At 50.8% G+C, this 15,966-nt stretch overlaps 4 pseudogenes; 1 reads left to right on the plus strand and 3 right to left on the minus strand.

The window, feature by feature from the left end:
* Positions 1-418: 418 nt before the first annotated feature.
* LOC133773874 (COP9 signalosome complex subunit 8-like) lies at positions 419-11,508 on the plus strand (annotated as a pseudogene).
* LOC133773839 (dynein axonemal assembly factor 3-like) lies at positions 3,919-5,202 on the minus strand (annotated as a pseudogene).
* On the minus strand, positions 5,208-6,832 carry LOC133773840 (protein-arginine deiminase type-6-like; annotated as a pseudogene).
* On the minus strand, positions 7,399-10,841 carry LOC133773841 (deoxyribose-phosphate aldolase-like; annotated as a pseudogene).
* Positions 11,509-15,966: the final 4,458 nt, after the last annotated feature.

Here is a 15,966-nt window from a genome sequence, read left to right on the forward strand (position 1 = left end):
ACACAAAAACTTAAATGTAATGTTCACAGCAGCATTATGCATAAGAACCAAAAGGTGGAAACAACCCACATGTCCATCAGCTGACAAATGAGATATATGTATGAATTTGATTATTATCTGTCAGTAAAAAGAACCATTTGATGACAAAAGGAAATGAAGTAATGATACATGCCACAGCATGGAAGAACTTTCAAAACACTATGCTAAGTGAAAGAGGGAAGTCACAAAAGGCCACATATTACATGGTTCAATTTATATGAAATATCAGAAGAGACAAACACAGGGACAGAGAGTAGCTTCATGGCTCCCAGGCCTGGGAGAAGGAAACAATGCACGGCTGCTTATGTGTGAAGAAAGTATTGGCTGATGACGAGTGGGGCTTGGCTGTCTGGAAGGTGTGGTGAGATGGACCAGGAAGATGCCAGTGGCGGTGATAGCAGAAAGTGCCTCCAGTTTCAAAAGGTTACTGAATCAGTGCAAGAACCAGGAGCTCAGGGCTCCTGGAAGAACTGCTGCACCCCTAGTGTATGGACAGGTTCCAGCTTTATATTTGCTCCATGATGACATGAGTAATGGAAGATATCTTTGGAAAAGAATACCACCTGCTATAAAATCTGCAAATTCTGAACTTAGGGGAATTTGGTCAGTAGGAGAAAGAACCTGGCAGAGGAATTTCCCCGGGATCTGCAAAACCATCAACGCTCACCAGTGGTCCAGGATGGTCCAAGCCAATCGTAGAACCACCGAGAGGTGCAAGAAGAGCCTTTGCTCTGGTCTTTTTTTTCCCCCCAATGTTCCCGGTTTATGCCAAACTCCGGATGCAGAGTACACAACTCACAGGGCATGGGGCGGGGCCTAGGCCGAGGGGCGGGGCTAACAGGACACAGGTGAGGCCGAAGGCGGGGCAGAGGCATGGCATAGGCTAAGGGTGGGGCTATTGGAGCAGAGGCTTAGCCTAGGCCCAGGGGGCGGGGCTCGGGAGGATCTAGGGCGGAGATGTGGGTGGTTCCGAAGCCTAAGCCAAAAGCAGGGCTGGACCTTTGACCGACAGCTCGGAAGGATCCACCGAGAGCAGGACTCCAGGGGGATGGGGGCAGGGTCTAAGAAAGGTGTAACTGCAGGGAGAGATCCGAAGACGGGGGTCTGGAGCAGTAAACGGGGCTGGGGACCAGCTCAGTGGAAGGTCTCCACCTGCAACACGGTCCAGTCCCCCTGTGGGGAAGCCACATCATCATGGCCGAAGCTGGTGACCGAGGTGATGCTGGCCCAGGACTCGTCCAAGGGAGACAGCAACTCTGCCCAGCGGCCCAGTTCGGCGTCGCCGAGCGCAATCCGCGAGCCGCCAGCCAGGCCGCCGCTCCCCGCACCTCCGGGGCCGCGCACCCTAGACCGCTGCCAGCTGGCGTTCGGCTCAGCAGGTGCTGCACGACGCTGGCCTGCAGCGCCCCCAGCGGCAGTTCGCCCAAGCGCGCCGCCTTCGGGCTGCGGGTCAGGGTCCCAGGCGCCCTCCCCGCCCGTGCCCTGACGCCCGCGGCGCTGGGCTCCGGCCCCGCATCCAGCGCGCCTGGGCCGGGGGATGCACACTCGGGCTCCTTAGCCTCCTAGATGGTGCACAGGCCGTCAGCGGAGCACGGCCCGGCGACCGGAGGCCATGTCAGCGACGCTCCTGCGGCGCCGCGGAGGCTGGGCGGCGGCGCGGGCCCTCGGCTCCAGGCGGCCGGGTGGCAGGCGGCGAGGTCGGTGTCGGCCGGCGGGGAGGCCGCGGCGCCGCCCTCGGGGCCGCTGTCGTAGCCGCGCAGCTCCTCCGGCGTGCTCCTGGCACTGCTGCTGTGGCCGGCCAGGTCCGGGCCGCTCAGCATACTGGACAGGCTGCGCGAGGGAGCGGCGGCGGGCCGGAGGCCAGCGCCAGGGTCAGCCGTGGGCCCGACAGCGTGGCATCAGGATCTGGGGTCGGGGACGGCCTGGGGTCTGCGGGAGTGGAGAGGCGGGGGAGAGGGCGGGGCTTGCGGAGGGGCGGGGCCAGAGAAGAGGGTGGGGCCTGCAGGAAGGGCGTGGTCAGTGGGGATACAGGGGCCTGCAGGGGAGGCAAGACTAGGGAAGGAGGGGCCTGTGGAGGGGGCGAGGGGGCAAGACCAGGGAAGGAGGAGCCAGTGGAGGGGTGGGGTCAGGGCAGAGGGCGGGGACAGGGGAGGCCTGCAGAGGGGGCGTGGCCAAAGGAGAGAGGGGAGGGGAGGTATAAGGCAGGGGACCCTGCAGGGAGGGTGAGGCTGGAGGAGAGGGAAGGGGCAAAGGGTGTGTGGCAGGGTGAGAGGTTGGAACCTGCAGAGGGGGCAAGGCCAGAGGCTGGGTTTGCACAGGGGGTGTGGCTAAGGGAGAAGGCATGGCCTGCACAGGGCCTGAACCTGCAGAAAGGGTACTCTGCGGAGTGTACAGAGCTGGAGGACAGTGAGTGGCCTGCGAAAGAGGTGGGGCCTGTATAGGGGGCGTGGCCTGCGGAGGGGTTGTGACCAGAAGAGAGAGGGTCCTGCAGAGGCGTTGAGGTGGGGGGAGACAGCAGAAGCGCCTCAAGCAGAAGAGGGTCCTGTGAGAGAGGCGTGGCTTGAAAAGGAGGTGGAGATGGGGAAGGAGTGGCCTATGGAGGGGGCGTGGTCTGGGCAGATAAGGCCGCCGGAGGGGGCATGGTTAATGAAGGCTCTGGTTGAGGCGGGGCTTGCAGAGGGGGCGTGGCTGGCGATAGAGGAGCAGACGGAGAAGGTGTGGCCAAGGGAGAGGGGAGAGCTGGAACAGGAGGCAAAGTAAGAGAAGCCTGGGCAGGAGGCCTGCTCTGCACAGAGGCTGGAGACAGAAAAGCCGCCGTAGCCAGTAGAGGGGCAGACGCCTCGGGAAAGGATGTAGCCAGGTGCGGGGGCAGAACTTGAGAAGGGAGCGTGGCCAGTGGGTGGGGAGGGTCTGCAGAGCGAGTGGAGCAGAGGAAGGAGGGGCCGGTGGAAAGGGCATGGCCAAAGGACAGGGTAGGGCCTCTGGGTGGGGTGGGGCCGATATGGGGGTGGGGCCTGGAGGCGGAGCCCGTCCGCTGGAGGGGGCGTGGTCGGTGGGGAAGGAGGGAGTGTGGTGGGCAGGGGAGCAGCTGTGCTTGGAGGAGGCGCGGCCTGCCAGGCGGTGCTAGCCCCGGGAGAGGGCATGGCTGAGGGCGTCACCTCCTTCCTTGAGGGCGTGGCCTGCGGGAGACGCAGTGCCTGGGGCCCCTTGGACTTGGGTGGCGTAGGAGCCCATGGAGTTCAACGGGGTGGGGCCCCAGAGCGTCCAGGGAAGGATAGTGGGGTGGCACTGGAAGCCAGGGGGCATGAAGCCGGCCTCTGGAGGCCCCCGCCAGGAGGCTGCTGAGGGTAAAACCAAGAGCTGGACTATGAGGCGCTGAATTCCGGGGCAGACTCCTCCAGTCGGAGTTGGGGTATGCTATCGCGGGGGGGGGGGGGCCTGCCTCAGGCCTGATGTGCGGCAGCAAAGCCCAAAATCCTCCTGGGGCGGCACCGGAGCTTCCAGGGCCTCCGAGCGCAGCGGGGAGGGCTCTGGGGGTGTTGCCCGGTCTTCTGGGGGCGTGGCCAGGCTGGGGCTCCATGGGGTGGGGCCTGCCCTTCTGGAGGCGGGGCCAAGTCATCATGGGGCAGGCTCTCTGCCTCTGGGGGCGCGGCCCTGTCTTCTGGGGGCGTGGCCAGGTGCTCAAGCGGCCGGCTCTCTGCCTTGGGAGGTGGAACCTGGACTTCAGGGGAAGTGACCAGGTCCTCAGTGGGCGGGCTCTCCGCCTCGGGAGGCGGGAGTCGGGGCTCCTGCAGGCGTGGCCTGGTGCTCCGAGGGCGGGGCCCCGGACTCCCGGGGCTTGCAGAAATGCGCGAAAGTGTCCAAGGGGCCGGCCTGGCGCTAGGCGATGAATCCCGCCACCCGGGCCTGCTCGCCCGCTCGGGAGCAGAACGCCTGCAGCTGCTGCTGCCGCAGGTCCACCAGGTACTAGGCCAGGCTGCCTCCGGGGGCCACGCAGGCGCCCAGCTCGGGGCTGAGCTGCTGGACCATCCCGCAGGCCACGTAGAGCAGCTGGAAGCGGCCTCTGTAGCAGCCTTTGTGGTGCAGAGCCTGCGCAGAGCCCAGCGGCAGGAAGTGGATGGAGAAGCGTGGAGGGGCTGTGGGTGGTGGCAGGGGGCTTCGTTCCTGGCCCCCGGCGGCTCTCGGGCGCCCCCAGACGGCCATCTCCTGTAACAGCTCCGTCACGTTGTGCTGCGTGATCTCGCCCGCGGTCTTGACCGGCTGTCCGTTGCTGGTCCGTAGGAACTCCTTGTCGTCGGCTTCGATGTCAAAGCCAACGAAGGACCCCGTGGCAATGTCCCCCCAGTACCCGCGCGCCACCATGTGGTCCCCGCGGTGGATCAGGAGGCGGCCGAACGCCAGGGTTCGGTTGGGCACTCTGTCGGCGCTGGAGTCTCGGAGCTCAAAGGCCACCCTGGTGTCCCGCCAGTGTCGGAACTCCCGCGTGTGGATGACCTGGGCCCCGCGGTCGTGCAGCTTCATGTGCAGGTCCCAGTCGTTGACCTCGTGCCTCGTGTCGTAGCGGGAGCCCAGGTAGTGGTGCAGCCGCGAGTCCCAGAGCCGCCTCACGGGGAAGGCCTGGGGCCCCTTCTCTTGGCCCGCCAGAAGCCAAACTTGGCCTCCAGCACGTCTCGCTCGCGGAACTTGAGGGCACCCAGGTTGAGCCAGGGCAGCTGCTCCGCCAGGAGTTCGGGTTCCGGCACCGGGTGCGCCAGGCGCTGGGCATGGGCACGCATGAAGGCAGCCACCGAGGGGCGCAGCAGCGCATTCCCCCACACCTCCAGGAAGGTCTCGTTCCTCTCTTGCAGCCCCATCTTCTTGGGTTCCTCCAGGGCCTGGCTGAAGAGCAGCATGTGCCGGCCCACTGCTCCAGGTTGCTCTCCAGCACATAGAAATTGAATGTCCTAGGAGGCCAGAGGGTGGCCGCGCCAGGGTCCGAAGCAGGTGCCGCCCATCGACAGAGCCCATCAGCAGCACATCTAGGTCAGGGCTGCTGTGCTCAGTGTCCGCTGGCAAGCTGGGGTCCGCACGAGGAGGCTCGGCCTGCAGGTCCAGTGCCGGAGACAGGCCCCACCAGGACACTGAGACAAAGCCCATGCCGGAGCCCGCCACTGTGTTCATCATCCATTCTGCTTCCTCAGGCTCTCGTCAGCGAGCAGCTAATTGATGGTGCGGGGCTCCCTTCCCTTAGAGAGGAGCTGGTCCCCTCTAACACCCTCAAACAGCACCGCATCCCCATAGCTTTCCTTCTGCTTCTCCTTGAAGAGGTTGTAGCAGGAGCTGGAGCTGGCCAGGAGCAGCAGGAAGCCCTTCTTGCTCCCGCTCTTGTCGTCCGTGGGGACGAAGCACATGAACTCGTCCACGTGGCCCGACATCAGCCAGTCGGAGAAGAGTTCCACGGGTGCCTGGACCTGCTGGGTGTAGAGGAAGTCCCGGAGGCTCTTGCTCATGGCCTGGCCCTCCACGCTGGGGTAGAAGGTGCTGCCAATGAGGACCCTGCCGAGGGGGTACTCTTTCTCCTGCACCTTGACGGGCACGGACACCATCAGGTTCCCGATGGAATCCATGCTGGCCACCCTGTGGTCCTCGGTGTGCTGGATCACGTAGCCAACGCCAGGGCTCAGCCAGTATTTCATGGGGAAATCTTCCAGCTTGGCAGCCCTGGGGGTGTCAAGGATTAAGGAAACAGTCTTGTGTGGAGCCTGGGTATAGCAGAAGGCCATCTTGTCCTGGAGCCACCTGCCCAGACGGTTGAGGTCCCTGTAGACAGAGGCTAGCTGGCTGTTGCTCTTCTCACTCAGCTTGGTCACCAGGTCCACAAAACCCTGGAGCTTCAGCTCTCTGCACAGGTATACCTCGAGGGGCATCTGGGTGCTGGGATGAAGATGCAAGGAGCTACACGGAACACGACTGTGTCCTTGTATACCAGGGTCTCTGGAATCGACAGGTCTTGAGACTCCTCCACCAAGGAGGCCGAGTAGGAAATGAGGCCCGAGAATCTGGCAGACAGGAACTCTGTAGCTTCAAGGTAGAAGGTCTCCTTCAAGGGGTTCTCAGTTGAGGCGAAGGTGTAGGAGTGCTGGCCAGAGCGCGAAGGCACTGGAGCCATCTTTGTGGGGCCAGTAGACCCGCACCTTCTCCGCCTCCTCCCTGTACGTGTGGAAGACCAGCTGGTATTTCTTCCGGATGCAGCTGGGGCCTTGGTGGTTCAGGAGCATCCAGGACAGGTTCTTGATTTCATCTGGAAGGAACACCTTGTTGGTCTCCTTATCGATCAGCTGACCCACGTCAGCCGGGCCAGTGTTCATGAGCAGGATGGGGCTCTGACCTTTGGGACCCCAGATCCACTTTTCCTTCTGCTTCTCGGTTGGCACCTGCATGTGCCCACTGCGGTAGACATCCACCTGCAGGGAGACCTTGATGCCAGTGAGGTACAGCACAGCTGTGGCCACCAGCTCCTCCTCCTTGGGCCGATAATAAGAGACCAAGACCTTGTCCTCATCCATGGTGGGACTGGGAGACACCATCTCCCAGCATGTGTGTGGTGTCAGACAGGGGCTGCCAAATGGTGGCCGCCTCCTTCTTGGTGATCACCACGTCGCACATGTTGACCAGGACCCTCTGGGAGCCACTGACGGTGAAAAACTCGCAGTTGTCCAGTGCAGCCCCACTGAGGTCCAGGTTGATTTCTGTGCCCAGCACACAAATGGCATGAACAGGGCTGTCACAGGCAGAAGGTGTTCTGGAAAGACATGGCCCGGCCCTCCAGGCTGACGCCCCTGCGGCTGACCCTTTTTTTTTTTCTTTTTTGGGGATTTTTTTATTGAAAAACTTCAGTGATGTTCATAGCTTCATATAACCATGCCAGAAATTTCATTAACAAAACAAATAATAGAAGAGCATATCCACTGCAAAAATTAAAGACGAGTCTTAGGAAATTAGCACTGAGTAGTGAGTCCTGAGGTCGCTGCAGCTGCAGTTCCAGAGTGCTGCTCTCTCCTGGGCTACGCACACTTCTCAGGCCATTTGATTTCTGTCAAAGCCATCACCAACATCGCACTTAGAGTTTTTAGGAGAAAACCCACACAAAATTAACAGCATGGATCGCCTAGTAAGTGAGACCATTTCTGATGTGCCTGCAATGAGCAGCATGTGTGGTGGTGTTTGTTGTTTCTTTTATTCTTTGAATTAGGCTCATTGGAAATTTTAGGAGGAAAGAAAAGTCAGCTATATATTCTCCTGATTTTAGTTAAGCAATTTTTGCCAATTCTGCACAGAAATAATTGTTAAATAAAAATATCAATGTAAAGAATTTCTCTGGAGCTGGCTGCTGATTTAAGACATTGGAAGATCATGGTAAGCAGTGTATCTTCCAGTCACATGGTGGTAAATCTGCCTCTCGATGTCAGAAAGCAGACTGCTGGCACCTATTTGAAAGAGGTCAGGCATCAGCCACTCATCTCCCAGCTTCTCCTTGACAAGAGAAAGCCAAGCAAGGGGATCCTTTGCGCTGTGGATGCCTCCTGCTGGCTTGAAGCCTATATTGTTTCCAGTTTTCCAGAAGAAATCTCTAATGGCCCATAGCATTACTATAGCTACCGGGAAGGTGGCATTTACTGTCTCTTTCCCAGTAGAGGTCTTAATAAAATCTGCTCCTGCCATCATTGCTATCATACTGGCTTTATAGACATTAGTACGAGATTCAAGTTCTCTTGTTGCTAAGATGGTTTTGAGATGAGCTTCCCCACAGGCCTTGTGAAACTGACGAATTTTATCATACAGGCTTCCCACTGGCCACTCAACCCCAGGTTCCTGTTAATCACCACATCGATTTCTGAAGCCCCGTCTTCCACGGCCAATCTGATCTCTTCTAGTCGTGTTTTTATTTTTATTTTTGACAGGCAGAGTGGACAGTGAGAGAGAGAGAGAGAGAGAGACAGAGAGAAAGGTCTTCCTTTGCCGTTGACTCAACCCCCAATGACCGCTGCAGCTAGTGCGCTGCAGCTGGCGCACAGCGCTGATCCAAAGTGAGGAGCCAGGTGCTTCTCCTGGTCTCCCATGTGGGTGCAGGGCCCAAGGACTTGGGCCACTCTCCACTGCACTCCCGGGCCACAGCAGAGAGCTGGATCTAGCCATGTTTTTAAATGAGTCTGTCTAGCTGGAAAGCCAGTGGCCACTGATGCCACAGGGATATTGCAGCCTGCAGCCTGTAGTGCTCTTATGGCATCACACACCCTAGCAGGGTACACACAAAGGGCCGCTGTGGTGATGCGTTTATCATGCATATTTAAGGCTTTTAAGAGATCTTCCCGGATTTGGTATTTGCCTTTATAACAGAGCCTTTGAACATTGGAAGCTGTGTCATCACCAGAAAGTGTGGTAAGATGTATGAGGGTCACAGCTTTCAGGAGCCAAGCAGCCTGCCGCTCCTTTTCCTGTGAGCCTGGATTTGTTCCACATGCCTCAGAACCGCTGGTTGATTCACTTGTATTTTGGAAATCCAACTGATTATTACTAGTACTGAGTGAGTCTTAATTGAAAAATCTACATCAAAAAGTTATTCACGTTATTTGACTGTTTTTAATGTTTGAGCGATTACCTAACTCTAATCAGATCTAGCCCACAGCGTTGGTTAAAATGCTCAGGTTAAACATACTAATTTTTGGCTAAACGGTTTGACTCTCTAACAGTTTTAAATTCTTTTATTTATTTATTAAAAAAATTTTTTTTGACAGGCAGAGTGGACAGTGAGAGAGAGAGAGAGAGAGAGAGAGAGAGAGAAAGGTCTTCCTTTGTCGTTGGTTCACCCTCCAATGGCCGCTGTGGCCAGCACACCTCGCTGATCCGAAGCCAGGAGCCAGGTGCTTCTCCTGGTCTCCCATGTGGGTGCAGGGCCCAAGGAATTGGACCATCCTCCACTGCCTTCCCGGGCCACAGCAGAGAGCTGGCCTGGAAGAGGGGCAACCGGGACAGAATCCGGCGCCCCAACCAGGACTAGAACCCAGTGTGCCGGTGCCGCAAGGCAGAGGATTAGCCTAGTGAGCCGTGGCGCCGTTGAACAGTTTTAAATTCTAACAACTGTTTGAGTCAATTCAAGTTATGCAAAGTGTATTAAAATGTGATAAATGATGTCAGACCTGTGTTGTATTCATGTTTTTGCTTTCCAGCTAGAGTGGTGCTATAAAAATAAGAGTAAATTCTGTGTATACAAGCCTTTATGTTGTTAATTAAAGTAAGCCAATACAGATTGGTTCAGAAAATTGGGTTAATGCAAATGCCCTTCAGTTCGCTTGGTTCCTTTGCTCAGTTTTACATGTCTGATATGATTTAAACTTGTTTCTTCTACAGATCTGTTTCTGCAAAAACTGTAACGTCTCTTTTTAACAGTGTCTGCTTAATTGGTTACTCTGTTATTTCTAAAGTGTAAGCTCCTTTTAACTCTGTTAAACAGTTCTGAGTTATGTGATGATCTTGTGTGCTAACTCTTATGTTCAAGGTTTTTTATTTCTGCTTTATTCGACAACAAGAGACCTAGAATTCATGTTCTGCCAAGGTAATCTATCATGTAAGCTCAGATTAATAAATATCATTAAGTCTGGTGTAAATGTGTTAAATCGCCCTAACTAAATAAATGACTGTCATTTCAAATGTTAAAAAATTCTATTTTAACCAGATACTCTAAGTTCTCTTGGCACCTTTAACAAACTTTCTAAAAATCAAAGATCTAAATTCTCTAAACTTTGGTGTCTCCAGAGGGCCCCTGGAGATGTCAAAAGATATATCTCTTATCTAACAGAAATAATAACCAATTGGGATGTTTAAATTGAAAGTACTGCCAAGATGTAAAATGATTCAACACTCCACTAAAATTCCTCACAACCCACAAGGACAAAAAATCATCAAAAAAACAAAATACCAACTTATAAAACAAAAAGGGGAAATCATACCCCCATGAGACCAGCTACGTATGGCCATACTCATTTTAAATTTCCAAAACATCAGTCCTTGTCAGCCTTTCACAAACATCGGTCCCTCCAAGTACCCTACCTTTCAGTTAGGGTGAAATGGAAAGACCCACTAACGGGATGCTGGCAAGGACCAGGCCCACTGATAGGTGCTGGTAGAGGATTTGGATGTGTCTTCCCTCAGGGGAACTCCAATCCCATATGGGCACCTACGAGAGACCTTAAATATCTCCCCTCTGCCAAAAAAGGTTACCCAGGAGGACCCCCTCCTGAGGAGTGATTTTTCTTTTCTCTGGAGGGATAAAAAGACCATATTGGACTCTCTAACTCATTGTGACTGGATCATCATGGTACATTAGGAGTGCTGCTTTTATGCTAATCGCTCCCGCATTGTCCAGGACAAGATCAAGACCCTCCAAGAAAAACTTAAAGCTCTAGTTACCTGTGGTCAGGCCTTGGGGGATGGCTTCCTTATCTCCTCCCCCTTGTGGGCCCCTTGGTCTCCATTGTCCTCATAAATTTGTCTAAGATTGCATCACTGAGGTCCAGTTAATGGTGGTCTGACAACAATATGCCACTCTTTAATAACTGGGTTATACCGCTCTTCAAGCGCCAGATTGGGAACCCTATACATCCGCCTACGGCCACTGCCAAGAGGTAGAGGTATAATACATCATACCCTGAGTTGCTGAGGTGGTAGCCAATGATGGGTAAGATCCCCTGGGGCAGCCCTTAACAGCTGGAGTAGTAGTCAAAGACGGATAAGATCCCCAGAGGGGGACAATCTAAGACAGGCATGCTCCCTAAAGGGCTAATCCCAGTCAGAGGGGACAATCTAAGACAGGCACACTCTCCGCTCAGTCCCTCTTTCTCTCTTTAATATAAAACAAAAAAGGAGAAATAGTGCGCATTGCCTAAAATTTCCATCACAATATGGTGCCTGGTGGATGTCCCAGGGGCATGTCTGCAGCTGCCACGGTTAAGCCACGTAAGATCAGCCACCGGCAAGGATAGGTCCGCTTTAGTTCCAGACTCGTGGACAGTGCGTGATCCCTATACTTTACTTAAGGTGCCCCTGTGCTTGGTCCACCTGTGCCTTCGTGACCTTTTCTCTGATTGGCTCCCCTACTGCACATGTCCTTCGTAAGCTTTATAAGTCTGTACACTTCCTCAATAAAGCGATTCCTGCTTCGACAGAAAAAAAAAAAAAAAACTCATCAATTGCTGATGACTTTGCAGCCTTTGTTGACCTTCTGTGGAAGAGGCTGTGAAAAGTATCTTGGAGCAAGGTTGGCTAGCTGATTCTGGCAGGAGGATGGTGCTGCCCAGGAAGCCAGATGCAAGGGCCCTAGATGTTTCCTTTAATGGATTTATTCCCTTATCAGAACCTGCCCTGGTGCCTCTGGTCCCTAACAAGCAGCAGCTAGCCAGACTGACTGATTATGTGACTTCCCTGGGAAACTGATTGATCACTGAGTTCATGATCCATGTCTAGAATCCTATAAACCAGGGCTGGCGCTGTGGTGCAGTGGGTTAATGCCCTGGCCTGAAGTGCCAGCATCACATATGGACGCCAGTTCGAGACCCGGCTGCTCCACTTTCTGTCCAGCTCTCTGCTATGGCCCACACCCACGTGGGATACTGAGAAGAAGCTCCTGGCTCCTGGCTTTGGGTTGGCACAGCTCCAGCAGTTGTGGCCATCTGGGGAGTGAACCATTGAATGGAAGACCTCTCTCTCTGCCTCTCCTCTCTCTGTGTAACTCTGACTTTCAAATAAATAAATATATCTTTAAAAAATCCTATAAACCTACACACAGAGAAATGTAAACTTTTTATTTTCAATTTATTGGCTAGATTAAGCACCTCAACATTTCTTACTGAGTATGTAATAAAATATATGTATAATATAAAGTGTATTATATATACCTGTCCCTCAAACATGGGGAATAGTCACTGAAACAATTCTTATTTTTGTAATATTTAGCAATTGGATACAGCCTGTCAGTATTATGCAGTTTCTATTTCCTAGTCACTCAAAATAAGCTTTTTGCTTCATTGAGAACAGTGGCTGTCAGCAGTCTTTTCCCTGGCCCAGCACACACCACACTCCCATCTCTATCACTGGCTGATAGTCACAAGGACTGGTTGGGGTTTCAGGAGGACTGTCCCCACATGCATCCCTGGATTGCTTGAGACTGTGACTCATCCTCTTTGGAGAATATGCTCTCTTTTCTTCCTGCCTCCTGAGAATCACTAATGTGAAACACAGAAAAATAGCCAAGGAACAATAAAACGTCTCCTTAGTCAACCCAGTTGATAACATCACATTTTTCCCCCCAATACCTTGAGTATATCCCTTGCTGGCAATGGAGGGCTTGCCAGGAAAATGTGACTTAAGATGTTCATGAGAAGTACAAAGTTGCCAAACCTCCTTTAGAAAAAGGGAAAAATATAGAATGCACCATGAGGAATGAAGCTACTAAGAGAAGCCAGGTACTCTGGACAGCTGTCCTGCAACCTCGTGGCTCATCCCTTTGTTCAAGTTCTGCTGCTTGGAGAGTCCCTGAACATGTCTTTCATTCTCTGTGGGATAGCCCTCCAAATATTTGAAGCTATTTACTATATCTTCAGGTTGAAATATCCCTTAGTTACATTATTCTGCATTTGTTCAGCAAATATTTAACTGAATTCTTTTTTTTAAAGAAAAGGAAAATATTGGCTGATAAAATAATGGCTGATTAAATTGTTCTGAAATTAAATAGTGGTGATAATGATTGTGCAATTTTAACATTGTATAAAATGTTCAAAAGATGAATTTTAGGGTGTATCAGTTCTATTTCAATAAAGCTATTTATTTTAAAAGATTTTAATCTATTTGAGAGGCAGAGTTATAGATAGAGAGAGGGAGAGGCAGAGAGAGAGGTCTTCAATCCACTGGTTCACTCCCCAAATGGCCGCCACAGCCGGAGCTGAGCCAGTCCAAAGCCAGGAGCTTCCTTTGGGTCTACCATATGGGTGCAGGGGCCCAAGTCCTTGGGCCCCCTTCTACTGCCTTCCCAGGCCATAAGCAAGGAGCTGGATCAGAAGAGGAACAGCTGGGATAGGAACCTATGCCCATATGGGATGCCAGCACCTCAGGCAGGGGATTAACCTACTCTGCCAAGCACTGGCCCAAAATCTGTTACATTTTTAAAAAGTGAGTTATAGGGGGCTGGCGCCATGGCTCACTTGGTTAATCCTCTGCCTGTGGCACCAGCATCCCATATGGGCGCTTGGTTCTCGTCCCGGTTGCTCCTCTTGCGGCCCAGCTCTCTGCTATTGTAAATCAATCTGATTATTGTTTGCCCATATAGTTATGTCTAACTCATTTTTAAATAGATTAATTCATTTTATTAATTCTTCTGTATCAAAATCAGGATGCCTATAAAAATTGTTAAATTTTGACCAAATACATGTGTAAAGAGACTGAAATCTATTAACTTTATCAAAAAGTACAACACATTTCTACTAATTATGGGAACCCTAATTATGTTGTACTTAGGTGTAAATAAAATTATGTAGTTTCTTATGTAAATCAAGAATATGGTCACCTTAAATATCCAAATAAAAACATTTCCTCTCCCAAGAACACAGGAAAATAACACATCAGTAGCAGCAGCAAAAACACTAGAAATCGTTCTGCCTCCACCTCATTTTGGTCACTTTCTTCCAATGAAAATGATTTAACTACTCTTTTTTTAAAAAAAAAAAAGTCAAAGAATGGACTCCTAGATGTCTCTAAACATGGACAGTTTATTTCAAACATCCTGAAATTCTGCAAGGCTATCCAGTAATGATCCATTTCTTTTTTAGCCTCCTGGGAACTGTGGGTGGTGTGGGTTGTCCAACTATCTTCTGATAATGTCCTTGGAAAGGTGTAGCAAGTGCCATGCCAATGTTCCTTTGGTATTCTCTTAATGCCAAATCGATCATGTTTTGAATCCTTGTCAGTCTCATCCCTTAATGCTGATGAATTCAGCCCATAATCATTAAATAACAGTGTGACATATAATGGTAGAGTTCCTGCAGTGTTCGCACACTGTAGCCAGGAGGCAGAAGGCTCTGTTTTTCCTTCTTTCTCTTCAGTGTCGCACAGTGTATGATACAATGAAGTCACAGGCAACAAACTAGTTATACTTATCCCTCTCCACTAAAAATTCTCTGGATGAATCAGATGAAATATTTCAATACCAATGTTTTTAGCTGCAAAATTATATAACTGAGATGCAGGACTCAAAATATAGTCTCTTTCTTTAATAAAAAGAAAAAAAAATCCCTTCCTGGTTAATTGTTAGTCTATATATTCCATAATGATAGATTTAACTGCTTTCTATTTAAAACTTTTTATTTATTTATTTGAGAAGGAGAGAGAGAGAGAGAGAGAGAGAGCGAGCGAGCATGCTCCCACTCTCTGGTTCACTCCCCAGATGCCTACAAAGGCTATGTGCTTGGCTGGGGCCAAAGCTGGGAGCCAGAAATGAAGTCCACATCTCCTCTCTGGTGGGAGGGAGAAACCCAAGAACTTGATCCATCAGTGCTGCCAGAATCTGAAATCAGGAAACTGGAGTCAGGAGCTAGATCTGGGAATCCAGCCCAGTTACTCTGATGTAGGATGTGGACATCTTAGCCACTAGGCTAAATGCTTGCTCCTAAATAGCTACATCTAAATTGTCATAGATTCACTCAGAGGACTTTGAATTATGATTGTAATCTTAAAAAGCTAAACGAAATGGAATAATAAATCCAACCACTTCACCAGGTTTTTAAAATTCATTGCTATCTTTTAGTATTTATATAATCCTAGAATAAGAGTAATTAATTAAAACATATGCTTAACTTTGAGTGAGACTAAAGTAGGTCAGTGAAGGAAATACATTTTGCTTTTCTTCTCATTTAGATTTATTAAAATTTCATATGTGAATTTATTTTCAAATTTTGTAGTTGACTGATTTTTCCGGCAAATTTTAAAAGATTCTGTGACTCTAAATATAAAATAATAGAAAAATAATAGAGAAAGCTGTTCATTGCTGCGCCAAATCCCACCATCATAACAGATACTGAAAATGTTTACTTGTTGAATTAGATTCAACAATCATTTGTCAAGTGCCTATTGTGTCATAAACTATTCTTGGTCACTTTGAGTATCAATTGTGTGACACGTTTAACACTATTGATAACAGTTAACATTTGGTGCTTCTGTGTGGCAGGCTGTCGCTGCTGCAACTCCCATTTTACAAATAATGCAAATGAAACAGACTGGCTAAGTCACTTGTTCAAGGCCACACTCCCAGAAATGCAGCATTGGATTTTTGATAAAGGCAACCTGGCTCTGAAGTCCTCATGTTTCACCATGAGGCTCCTCTGGCCTTAAAATAAACCTGCTGCATCTTCTTCTCTCTCTCTCTCTCTCCAATTGCAGCAATATATGGCACTTTGGTTTTATAACTTCCCTCCCTTTCTTTACAGTTTCACGTTTTCCTTTCTATTTTTCCTCTCCACCTTTGTTGTCAACTGAAACATCTTTATTTTATGCTGATAGAGCGACATATGATTCTGATCCGGATGGTGCCTTCATTATTTGATCCTGTTTCTTCATTGTTCACGTGGACCTTGAAGCCCACGCATGATAAGGGGCTCCTGCACTCCACAGGTTTGTGTACTGAGTCGGCAATGACTTGATCAGTTTGAGCAACTAGTGACAAATATTCATCTTCCCTGTTCACTCTGATGGTTTCTAGACTTAGTGTACCTAGCATTTCACATCATCTAGGAATTGTTTCAGTCAATATTCTTTAGTGATGTCTCTAGGAAACCCTTTAATTTCCTAAAGGCTGTGATTGTATTTGTCATGCATCTCAGGCAAAGTCATACTTCTTTTCTAAAA

Source organism: Lepus europaeus, chromosome 14, assembly GCF_033115175.1.
Source record: "Lepus europaeus isolate LE1 chromosome 14, mLepTim1.pri, whole genome shotgun sequence".
Lineage (NCBI taxonomy): Eukaryota > Metazoa > Chordata > Mammalia > Lagomorpha > Leporidae > Lepus > Lepus europaeus.